General features: G+C 52.4%; 1 long non-coding RNA gene across 1 annotated transcript; it reads left to right on the top strand.

The window, feature by feature from the left end:
• The first annotated feature begins 237 nt into the window (after positions 1–237).
• Positions 238–2,111, top strand: LOC128074743 (uncharacterized). Its single transcript, XR_008203435.1, has 3 exons — positions 238–354; positions 459–1,393; positions 2,014–2,111. It is a non-coding gene; the product is annotated as an uncharacterized LOC128074743 (long non-coding RNA).
• Positions 2,112–7,533: the final 5,422 nt, after the last annotated feature.

Genomic DNA, 7,533 nt, shown 5'->3' with positions numbered 1-7,533 from the left:
ATAGGGTAATGCAAGGAGAAAAGGACCCTGGAGAGGAGCAGATAACAAGAAGATGGAAGGGATAAAAGGGGGTCAGTAGGTGGATGTAATGTGACTTCAGTGGGCTGGGAAATAAACAAAGGAAACAAAACAAAAGAGGAAAAAAAAGAAAAGGAAAGGGAAAGGAAAGGAAACATACTAAAAAATGAGAAGAAACACAAGCAAAAAGAGCAAGGTTCAAATAATGAAAAAGCACGGCTCATTTTGCGTGAGTTGCCAGGTGCTGCTGTGGTAATGGGTGCTGATGAGCCAGCCTTCGTGGCAGGGCTGTGGCTTTATTTTATGTCAGAATTTGAGGCCTACGATTTTCCCACTGTGAGTGCCTGTTTTAAATGATAACAAGTGATCTGAAGATTAGCTTCCCTCCTTGGATCAGAATCACGTATTGACTTTTGATATTTGTCTTTCTATTCCTTTAGCAACTGGGGTGTGGATGCTGCTGCACGTATCTCCCATTTTGCCCTTCTGCTTTGTGTGAAAGAATAGCAAAACATGCCATCTCTGTGTGCAATTTCTGAAGTAAGTAAAGTGAAATACTTCCAAGTCAGTAAAATACTTCAAGGTTCCCTAAACTTTGGGTCTGGGAGGTGACCACTCCTTTGTCTATGATGCAAGCACAGCGGTGATGCAGGCACTCGCTGAGGTCACAGTGGCTGCCGGGCTGGGAGCGTTTGTGCCCCAGCTGGGAGCAGAGCTGGTGCTCTAGTGAGCGTGGTGCACACTGAGACCGAGCTCTGTGCTGTCATGGAGAGATCTTCCTGTGAGAGCCCACTGGAAGCAGCGCTGCGGCGTGTGTGAGAGCTGGGCACAGCTCCGGCTGAGCAGTGGCCAGGTGAGCTGGGGTTGGTGCTGGGTGTCTCAGCAGGAAAGCTGGGCTGGGGTGGGCAGCTGCGTCAGCCCTTGTCCAGGCTGGCGGTGAGACAAAAGGAGTTTTCTTCACGACAGCAACACCAGCCGTGTGCTTCAAGGTGCAAAACTATGGAGGAGATGGAGAAGAACGCTTGCTGTCAGAACTCATGGCAGCTGCACGGGAGCTGGGTGTATTTGGGAGACAGTTCTCATTAGTAGTTGGTTTGGAGTATTGCCCTGCCCGATAGCTTAAACTGCATAGCAGAGGAAAGCTGGGAAAATGCTTTTTCCTGTTTTTCACTTGCAGGTTCTTTCTTCAGGGTTGGTTTACAAAAGGAGGTGTTGGGGACTGAGGCAGTTGAAGAGTGAAGCCAGCTCTTTCCACCAGCGGGGGGTCAGTCCCTGTGGAGAGGACCCCAGGAACGTGAGCTTCCTCTGAGACGTTCCCCACATGTCCCAGCAGGGACACAGACGCGGTTCCCATTCCTGCTTTGCGCGTGGAAAGGTATGGCTGGGTTTCCCTAACTTGGGTTTTCTTCCTTTCTCTGGTTTTGGAGGGGAAGGGGTGGAGCAGGGGGAGCCCTGCTGGTCCTTAGGGAGCTCAGTAACCAGTGGGCTTGTGCGGTGCAGCAAAAGGACAGCATGGCCAGGCTCCTTCACCTGGTGGGGCAGGGTGGGAGCCGAGAGCGGGCGCTGCCCTCCTGCCATCTGTACCTGGTTATGGTTTGCCACGTTTGCTCTGGTTTCTGCTGAGAAGTTTGTTCTAGCTGCCTGCAGCAGGACAGGGTGGGGAAGGAAGGATGGTGCAGAGCTAAGGCTGCGCACGGTAATTTTGCACGGGTTGAACTGTGGCACCTGAAGACCCTGTTTCCCTTGGAAGAATGCTGGTGTTTGCAGGTGTGTTGGTGCAAGCCCTGCAGTGCTGTCTGAGAGCGCCTGTCTGCTGCACCTGAGCGATAAGAAAGCTGGATATGCCCAGCAATTGCAGCTTGTGCAGATGTTGTGAATGCGCTCCCAATGTTTCCTTTAGTGAGAACTCAGCGCTCTCTGGCACGATCTGGAACACTGCATCTCTTTGCAAACGTTGGTGCCTGTATCCATGGCCCTCCTTTTTTCTCTCCTCAGAAGCAGCGCCGTGCTGTTCCCCATGCTAGGGAGCAGCAGCCAGCAGGCTGCCCCAGTGCCAGCTGGGCCTTGCAGCGCGCAGAGGGACGCGATGGGGACGGAGCATCCTTAGCACCATGCACAAGTGAGTCTCTTCAGTCCTCTGTCATGAAGGATGGAGGAATGAGTGTTACTTGTGAGTTGGTGCAGTGCTGTAGGGATGTGCAGTAGCCATTGTGGAAGCATTGGGGAGGCTGACAGTGGCAGCTGATGGCAGCAGTAAGACAGAAGTCTGTGTGTAAGTGGTGGCGCTCAGAGCTGAATGAATTCCCTGTAGAGACCAAAAAATCCATGTCTCAACTTGTGCAGCGTTTTGTAGCGTTTTGTTTGCTGAAGCAGCTTTGCTCTGCAGAATGCAGAGCTGTCAGGCAGCCCTGGGTTCCTCTGCTGCCACCTGAGCAGGAGTGAGAGCAGTAATGCTTTGTGTAAGCGCACTGCAGTTTAACCATCAGCTTCTGTTCTGGCTGTAGAACAGTGTCTTTTGGTTTTGGGGGTGGATGTGGGCTAACAGGACAGCGCTGCTCCTGGGAAACCAACACTCCATCTGTTGTTGTAGGGACGGAGCCTGCGCGTCCATGGAATGGTGCTGGGCATGGGGGGAAACGGAAAGCCTCCCCAGGTAAGAAGCTCTTGTGAGCTGTGCTGTGGGTACTGCCTGTAAACAGGGCTGCGTGAAGGGGCGTGTGATGGAGGAGAGGGGAAAGGGCCCTGCAGATGTCTGCTGACTGCAGAAATGGCGGACCATTGGAGCAGCAGAAGGGCAGATTGAAGAAACGACGCTTGAGGAGCAGAAGTTTGTGGTTGGCTGTGCTAAAATGTTCCTGCACAGAGATGCTCTTCATGTCTGTCTCGTTTCCTTTCTGTCAGGAGCTGATGACAACAGGCTTGCAGGGAGGCAGGGGAGGAGCAAGGAGAGTGGCCCAGCACCCAAGAGAGGTAGGACACGCAGCAGGCATCTGGGTTTGGTGCCCTGTCTTTCTAGTTAGGCTTTCTGTCTGCCCTTTCCTGGGACTGTTGTCATTGCATGTTGCTTGAGGTCTTAATCCCTGGGGATTCCAATTACCTTTCCTGTCCCAATTGCCAATGCAAGCCCACAGTTCAGCCAAGATCCTAAGGTGCATTGCTGTGAACACTGGAGATGAGATTTCCTAGTATCGTGGCCTGTTTTGCAGACTGCAGGTAGTGCTGGACTCATTACATGTTGCTGCTTCCCCTTTCTTGTTTCTAACAGGGAGAGGTGCTGAGCCAAATGGCGAAAGCTCCGTGCAAACTCCTCTCCAGGCTGGAGGGCTTCCTGAAGCAGCAGGTCCCAGCAGAGGGGGAACAGCTGCTCCTGCAGTTGCCAACTGCTCCTCCTCCAAGATCGTGGTCGCAAGAAAGCGCAAGGGAGTGGAAGAGGAGGAGCAGGAGGCAGAGCTGGGTCCTGCCAACAAACAAGTGAAAGTGGAGCACAATGGGGAGAAGGCTCAGAGCCCTCATCAGAGCAGAGGTGCTGTGCCAGCTCCATCAGCACAGCCTGGGCCTGCCCCAGTGCCGACCGAGAGGTTCCGGACCTCAAAGCGAAGAGGTAAGAAGATGCTGCAGCTGCCCTGCTGAGGTGCTTCCCTTGTCAAGCACGTGGAGTTTGCTTGGGGTTTGCTTTGCTTTTTCTTCCCTTCTGCAGGGAGGGGCAAAGAGGAGAAGGCTACCAAGTCCAAAGGATGTGCCAGAATGTGTCATCCTATCTTTTCCCATGAAGCCCACGATGGCCCTCTGCTCGTCCCACTGCAAATACCCGTTCCTGAGAGATTTCCCAGGCTGTTGTCGTGGTACCCGTGTTTCCGTGGTTTTGCTATTGACAAACTGAATTTCTCTTCTCTTGCTCTCTAGAAAGACGACGACGACAGAAAGAAAGGAGAGCAGAAATGAAGAAGGCTGCTCTCAGAGCTGCTGCTGCACATGCAGAGGTGAGTCCTTGGCGAGCACAGACACGGCTCTTGTTCTCTGTCTGTCAGACATGAAGGGGGTTGTGGAATACTGGGGGAAGCGGTGTGCTGCTTTGACACTTGCCTTGTTTCTTTCCAGTTCTCCACCATGAACAGCCTTGTGGAGATGATGGAGAAGCTGCAGCTGAAGGACTGAGCGGAGGAGCATCAGCAGGCAGCGGCTTTGTGGCAGCAGCCCAACTTGGCGCTCTGGGTTCAATCCATCAATAAACAATTGGAGTTTTGCATTCACAAGGAGCGCATGGCCTGATTTGTCCAGCGGCACCCAGTGAGCTGCTGCTCCACCTCCTGGTTATTGCTCCACCTCCTGGTTATTGCTCCACCTCCTGGTTATTCCACCACCTCCTGGTTATTGCTCCACCTCCTCGTTATCCCACCACCTCCTCGTTATCCCACCACCTCCTCGTTGTTCCTCTCGCGGCGCTGGGTCAGAACTGCCACAGCTCCATCAGGGAATGCTGCAGGGTACAGAAGCAATGGACGCACCAATCCTGGGCCCTGCCCACAGACGCACTGTCTGAGCAGTTAGAGAGCAGCTCCATAGAGCCGTCTGACTTTCTCGGGGCAGCACTGAGCAAAGTGAGCGTGTGCCCCTCAGCCTGCAGGCGTCTCTGCTGGGGGAAGAGAGGCTCCGCTGGCCGCCTGATCCCGGAAGGCAGAGCTGTTCTCCTGACTTCTCTGCAGTGCTGCCTTCCTTCATCGTCCCCCCTTTCTTCAGATATTTTGATGCTACTTTTCACCCTTTGGGGCGGAGCTTGAGTGACTCTCATCATTGCAGAGCTTTGTACTGAGCGGAGTGGAGTTTTCTGGCTTTGTTTCTACAAGCCTAGGCTGAAAACCGCAGCGTGCGTGCGAGATGGGAGTCCTAGCACTCTGGAAGTGGATAAGTGTTGGGATGGAGCTGCTTTTGGTTTTCTAATGAGTGCATAAGGAGCAAAGTTTGCCAACAGGATGGTGTTTGCTCAACTAATGACTAGGAGCGATATGCAGAGGAAGATGGCAGTTGGCAGATGGTGCATGGCCAGAGCTGTTGTTTCTGTCCTGCAGCCGGGAATGCTCCACGCCGAGGGGTGCGGGCTGTGAGAGGAACCTGTCTGTGGAAGCGTGGCCGTTCCTCCCGTCTGATGGGGCAGAAGGCAGGGACAGGAGAGGAAAGCTGAACAGATGTGCATTTTCGTCACGGCTCTTCCTGTGTGGGAAATGAGCTGTGCCACTGTGCTTCTTGGTGCTGGCTAGTTCTGGAGCTGTGCCTTCGACTTGATGCTCAGCTGTTCCTGTGTGCAATGCTCCACACTCGGACCCTGCAGAGCCCAGAGGCCTCCTTGGCTGCTGTCACTCACCTGGAGCTTGCAGGGTGCTGTGCGTGCTGGATGTAGCTGCTTCCAGCTGTCATTTGCAAGGCCCTGTAAGTGCGCTGGGTTCCAACAGCAGTCAGATGACACAGATGAGAAAGAAGCAGGAAAACTTTTATGTATTTATTTTTACATCACAGGCTTTGATCTCCAACCGAGCCTGTTGTGCTGTGGAGAGCAGTGGAAGCCGTTCAGTTGCATGACCAAGGGGTGCAGCCTGGTTCCCCCCTCCCTAAGGGGGAGGCTCATGGAAGGGCTGGCTGCCTGCAGGGAAGGAGCTCTGCTGTTTTGTGCGCCCTGTTGCTCAGAATGGGGTCAGCAGTTCTGTGGAGATTTCCTGGGTTGAGTCCTTTGTGTTTCTCGGGTAACTTAAAGCTGTGTCTGCTCTTGCCTCTGTTTGCAGCTGCCGCGCCTCTGGCCTTGGCCCCCACAGAAGCCCCTCCTGGTTGTCAGTGGCAGCTGTTAGCTGTGCAGTGCCAGCAGTCTGTGGAAACGGCAGCACTTGGGAGGATGACACAGTTTGCCTGATTTTATGCTTTCTGGATGCGGTCAGGTGAGAAAGCGCTGTGCTTGGTGGCACAAATTCCTTGGCCAAAGGACGCTTTGGAGCAGAGGTTTGCTGTCAGGAGGCCTGAAAGCATGGAAGGAAATGCTGCTGTGCACTGGGCCCAGAGACATCAGCTCCCAGCACGTCAGGGACTGCGGACGCCTGCAGCCTCTGTGTCTGTCGGGGATTGCTCCAAGGGCTCTGCAGGCAGCTGTCCGTGGCTGTTTTGCTTTGTGAGGGCATGGGCACAGCTGACAACACACTGATGGTGTCCTGCTGGGAAATGGATGCGCTGGATGGCAGAGGAGGATTCTGAGCCCAGTATGGGATCATCTTTGTTCCTTCGTGAAGGTGAGTGTTTAAAAGTGAGACACTTGAAGCTGGATTTGCAGGGTGCCTGGAAGGAGGTGACTCTCGCTTGATAGCAGTTGGGTATTTCAGAGCAGCTGAGATTAAGGGGACGTCACAAATCATGTTCTGAGAATGTTCCTGACCGTTCTTAGTTGTTCAATTGTCTACAAGAATGCAAGCAATGCAAAAAAGCAAAAGCAGAACAAGCACGGCATGTCCTGCAAAGAATCCAGCTTTCACAGAGACTGACAGTTCCTAACGTTCCTTTTTCTTCTTCTGTCAGTGACTGAATTTGCTCTCACCTCTTCTCTCTGCACGTGACTTCCCACTTCTTCTATCTTTAGTTCTTCTTTGGTTGAACTTCTCTCTTGTCTCTTTCTCCTCCTTTCTACCTTTGCAATCCCTTCCCTCCCTTCTCTTTTCTGTCTTTTCTAACTTCTCCTCTCTGCTGCCTTCCTCCCTATTCTTTTTTCCTGTCCTTTTCTTTCTTTTCTCTGCACTTTCTCCTCTTCCTCCTTCTGCACTTCCTGCTCCTCTGTTCCCTCCTCTCAGTTCTCCCCTGCCTGTTCCTGCTCTTTTCCTCTTCTCCTCCTCACTCCTCTGCCCTGTTTCTGCATTATTTCATCCTCCTGCAGCAGCGGCTCATCTGCTCTGCACTTCTCTCTCTGTGCTGTCCTCTGCTCTTTGAGTAATTCTTCCCTCTGTCCTTGCTCCTCTTCAGCTGGCTATTAATTCTCCACATCATGGCTCCTATTGTGCTATTTTTTCTTCTCCATATTCTCACTCTTCCTTCATCTGCACTCCTCTTCTGCCGTTCGTTTTTTCTCTCTATCCTCTCTCCTCTTTCTTCTGCATTCTTCCTCTGCTTCTCCACTTCTTCATTCCCTGCCTCCTCGCTCCTCTTTCCTCTGCATCAACACTGCTCTTCTGTTGTACTTTTGTCCTTTTTCCGTACTTCTCGTTCTTCTGTAGCTGCACTCCCCTTCAGCTGTTCTTGTTTCATTCTGTCCTCACTCCATTCTTCTGCATCTCCCCACGTCTTCTGATCTTCTTTACAGTCTCCTCACTTGTTTTGCATCTGCATCTGCACTCTTCTCCCATTCATTTTTCTGTGCTTCCTCCCTGTTCTTTCTTCTGCATCTGAACTCCTCTTCTGCTATTCTTTCTTCCTGCTAATCTTTCTTCCCTGTATAATCATTCCTTTTTCTTCTGCATCTGTCTCTGCACTCTGCTCCTGTTTTCTTCT

The sequence above is a fragment of the Tympanuchus pallidicinctus genome, unplaced genomic scaffold (genome assembly GCF_026119805.1).
Source record: "Tympanuchus pallidicinctus isolate F22 unplaced genomic scaffold, pur_lepc_1.0 scaffold98, whole genome shotgun sequence".
In the NCBI taxonomy this organism is placed as follows: domain Eukaryota; kingdom Metazoa; phylum Chordata; class Aves; order Galliformes; family Phasianidae; genus Tympanuchus; species Tympanuchus pallidicinctus.
Note: the sequence above shows the minus strand (reverse complement) of the source record. Positions and strands in the feature narration are given on the sequence as shown.